Source organism: Lycium barbarum, chromosome 4, assembly GCF_019175385.1.
Source record: "Lycium barbarum isolate Lr01 chromosome 4, ASM1917538v2, whole genome shotgun sequence".
In the NCBI taxonomy this organism is placed as follows: domain Eukaryota; kingdom Viridiplantae; phylum Streptophyta; class Magnoliopsida; order Solanales; family Solanaceae; genus Lycium; species Lycium barbarum.
In genome coordinates this window covers 50,851,906-50,856,796 of record NC_083340.1, presented here as the reverse complement: position 1 = coordinate 50,856,796, position 4,891 = coordinate 50,851,906, and positions in this window count along the sequence as shown.

Sequence of the window (4,891 nt, the reverse complement as noted above, 5' to 3'; positions counted from 1 at the left end):
ACAACGAAATTAATTGCGGGAAATCGGATAAATTGTTATTGTTATCATGTGGACTGTTTGGTGGTTGTTATAAATTGTTGGGTGTGCTGGAATATCGTGGGATTGGCTGCAGTTGTTGTTGTTGTGTTTGTTTTTATGCTATGTATATACGAAAATAAAGAAGTGTATACAAGTATCGGTATAAAAATGTATATTGGGCTGTTTTGGAGGTGATTTAAGAATGGATTTGATTCTATTTGGATATGTAATTATTGATATTGTTGTTGGTATGGTGATTGATATTTTGGCTAAGTTGGAATCAAGAGGATTATTGTGTTTTTAGGGAAGATGCTGCCCAAATATCGTTAGATTTCTATGTAATTAAGGATTGGTTTGAAAGAGTATCCTAATTTGATTATTGGCATATTTGGTATTGTTTGTAGATTGGCGAAGCCCGAGACCTAAGTTATGGTTAACTTGAGAAGCGACAAGGTATGTAAAGCTAACCTTTCTTTCTTTTTGGCATGATCTTTATGAAACAAACAAACGACGTGTATAGGATTCCAAAGAAGCTCCTATTCTTTCAGACACTAGGATGGCTGATGTTCTTGATTCCCAGGACTTATTTTATTATGTCTTGATACGTGTCTATGACTCCAGTCGTCCTATTTTGATATAATCCATAGTGACATTCGAAGGGTACTTGATATGACTATTGTCTTGATTTTCAAATGATAGTTCATTTTGATTATTCTATTGAGTCTCAGATATGATTTAGTTTGCATATGGTTGCTCACTACTCTGCTCGTGCATGCCGTAATATATCTTTCACCGAGTCCCGGGCCGGGTAAGTTTTTGTGCACAGTTTTCCCTACATTGTTCACCGAGTCCCTCACTAGAGGGCAGGGTATGGTATATATATATATATATATATATATATATATATATATATATATATGATGTGATTATGGCGTTGAGTATGATATATGATGATTTTATTCACCGAGTCCCATAATGGGCCGGGTATGGTATATGATATAGACATGCATGATTCTCATCTCATAAGGCACAAGTACATTGGTATCTTGATTGTTATACTTGTCTCCTGTAATCTTTATTTCAGTCATGATCTTCTTTATTGTATTTCATGCTTTATATACTCAGTACATATCTCGTAGTGACCCCTTTTCTTTAGGGGGCTGCGTTTCATGCCCGCAGGTACAGATACTCGGTTTGGTGACCCTCTAGATTAGGACTTCTGCTCAGCTGTTTTGGAGACCTCCATTGTTCGGAGCCAAGATTATTTTGGTATAGATCTTTTTGATGTAGACATATACATATCCAGGGGTACGGCGGGGCCCTGTCCCGTCATATTTTACTGTGATACTCTTAGATGTCTGTAGACATATGTGGATTGTGTATGGGTTATGGTCAGCTGTGTCGATATGATTTGTTCTGGATATTCCCGTATGTAGTGGCAGCCTTGTCGGCTTGCATATTATGTCGTGCTTTGGTTAGCTGTGACTCCTCAGGAGACAGGTTATTATGATATATGGTGTTATGAATCTTTCGGTTACTTTTACAAGTCTCCATACTGTCCTTAGTTTCAGTCTGACAATATTTAGGAGGTACGTATACGAGTGTCCAGTTCAGGCACTAGTCATGTCCCATGGGGTTGGGTCGTGACAAACATGGTATCAGAGCAGTTCATCCTCGGAGTGTCTACAGACCGTGTCTAGTAGAGTCTTGTTTATCGGTGTGTTGTGCACCACATCTATAAACATGAAGCTACAGGACATTTAGGATGTTACCTTTCCTTCTTACTCTAGATAGTGCGATAAAGCCAAGAGATAGGAAATGATATCCCTTATATACTAACCTTTGATTTCAGCAGGAGAGTGGTGTCGACAAGAGAAGGTAAATAATGCTACTCGGAATTACAGAGGTAAGATATTTCATCGAGGTTACGTTATCAGAAATTGTATCTACAGAATGGCGAACCGGTCATTATCAAGGTAAGTTATTGTAAGTATAGTAAGAAAATGGATTGAATGTATACATGTTGTTGATAAGTTCAGTTATAAGGTGCGCACAGAAGAAGCTGAAGGAATCAGTGACGGTAAGCAGAATATATGGCAGATATAGTGTGAATTTTGCAGGTATGATTGAAACCTACAGTTAAAGATTGAAAGGGAAAATAAACAGAAAAGTATAATAGGTGCAGTTTGAGTTGGATATACGAGGTAAGTTCATCATTTTCATATTGTTATTGATATGGGGAGCCCTGTGCGGCTACGATTGTCACGACCCAGCTAGGGGCCGCGTCGGGTACCCGATGCTAGTTACCGAGCACCGCTCACTCTACTATTTATCTCGCTCATTTAATACTCTTTTATCAATTTCACATACCAATCGTAGAAAAATTATATTTAGTCAACCATAAATACTTTATATACATTTGCCTCTCGGCCATCGAAATAATATACATACATATGAAAACCTCTTGTGAGACCCTCTAACCCACACTGCGTATCTACGAGCCTCTACTACATAATGAATACATAGACGGAACAAGACTCCGCCATGCCCAAAATATGCATATATAAATGTACACCAAAAGAATAGTCATAAGCACCTCCGAACAATGGAGTGCTATCTATCAGCGGACAGCTACTGGGGATCTGGACCAAGCGCTCCTCCCTGTCTACCTGTGGGCATGAACACAGCGTCCGAAGAAAGGACGTCAGTACGAATATTGTACCGAGTATGAGAGACATATATAATGAAAGGAGACATAAATAACATAGTGATAACATCAACAAGAAGCATCTGAATCTGACCGATAATCATAAAAGAAGTAATGCATGCTGTCTTACTCATACTCATCATCATAACATGTATGCATCATATGCAAGCTGTCCGTCCATGTCAGAACGGTGTGAAAATCAATAATATTAGCCCGCGTCCAGGCCTCCCGCGTCCGGGGTACCATCTCATGCCGCCCACTAGTGGTGTCTGCCCATGCCAAAAGGTCACGGTGTATCCGTATAGCTGCCCGCCTTGGCGGTGACTGCCCGACCAACTAGGCGCGGTGTGAAATGTTCATGCCATGCTTATCACAAAATGCTCATAATAATAATATACTCCTTATAATACATGCACAAGGCTCAAGATCAACCTTACTCTATCGGGGTGACATAAAGTCGTGATCCCCCAATTCCATTATGGGACAACTATTGATACTCTGCCTCACCTTGAAGGAACTAGTACATTGTCACGACCCAACCCCGTGGGCCGCGACCAGTGCCCTAGCTGGGCACCTATACGTACCCGATACCCAAATTAGCATATTAACAAAATAATATAATAATAATATTAGTGTACGCTACAGAATTTAGCATAAAAAGCAGACTTGGCACACATAGGCCGATAAGGCCATCATAGAACAAAGTATCCCAAACATATGTACAGAACCCACACAGATATATCCACAGACCTCTACAGAACATATCATAATCATAAGACGGGACAGGGCCCCGTCATACCCAGAACAATGTACATATCCAGATAGCAGTGACAGACTGTACCAAAAGATGGGCTTTGAAGAAGAGAGCGCCCCAAAATAGCAGAAATGGGATCCTAAACGTGTGGATCAGCGAACCTGTCGTCTGTACTTGCGCGGTATGAAAACGCAGCCCCCGAAGAAAGGGGGTCAGTACGAAATATGTACTGAATATGTAAAGCGGAATCACAGAAGTCAAATCATAATGGTTACAGAAAATGAGTACAAAATCCAGAGTGTCAAATGCATATTTCCAAAACAGACAGAATGTGTTACAGAAACATATGTCATATCATATCCGGTCCCTGCCGCGGAACTCGGCAGACAGAACGTGGCCACCCTCTCGACGCTGGTGCCACTATACAGAGGAATCAGAAAAAGGGGCGTGGCCCCGTATCATAAAATGTCATATCAAAATGGCCATAACAGATCAGATCAGAATAGGCGGACATGGCACATCATACTCCACAGACCCATGTACGCGTATACCTACCCCCTCACATCGGGACGCGGCAAACAATGTAGAGAATCACGCTTGACAACATATCCTGGCCCGGGCTCAGTGTGGGAAACATTGGGACATCCACGAATGGAGTAGTGAGAAACTAATGCAATTTAAAAATATCATAAATGTTTTCAAAGACTCGATGAAGCGTATCAAAGCCAAACAGATCCAATGGAGTCGGACGGAATCATAATAGATGCATTTCGGGTATCATAATAAATTACAGAAATATAACCTCCCTGAAGTCATTCCGAGTGTCAAAATAATTTATAAGATTTAATAGAATATTTAAAACAATATTCGTTATGCGATTAGTAGGGTAATCAAAACATTTCTTTCAAAAATCGCTTAAAAAGGAAGCTTTAGCACATTAAGGGCATAACCGGGAATAGTGGGCCCGCCTCGGGACAAATAAGGCGACGGGCTCAAATTATGCCCTCTAAGCTTATGGTATCACCTAAGAAGGTTCTACAAGCATTCTATGACTTTCCAAGTAATTTGGAGCAAAGTTGCATTATTTCAAGAAAAGTGTACCAAAGTAGTTCAATTCTACTGAAGGAAAAACTGAAATTTTCTCTTGCGGATTCCGAGGGCCAAGAGGTCCTTCGAGGCCCGGATCCGACCCTAACACACTAAGGGCATGCCAAGGGAAGAATTGGGGTTGCTTTACATACCTTTCACGCTCCTTACGCCTTTCCAAACTCACTTCCCGTTTCGTCGAAAAACTGCAATTGGTCAAGTTTACCAATTGTAAGCTATGAATACCAAAGTTTCAACTTAATGCATATTTGGCTACCGAAATTTCGGCAGCACTTCCCCTATACATATGGCACCCCGAGAATTCA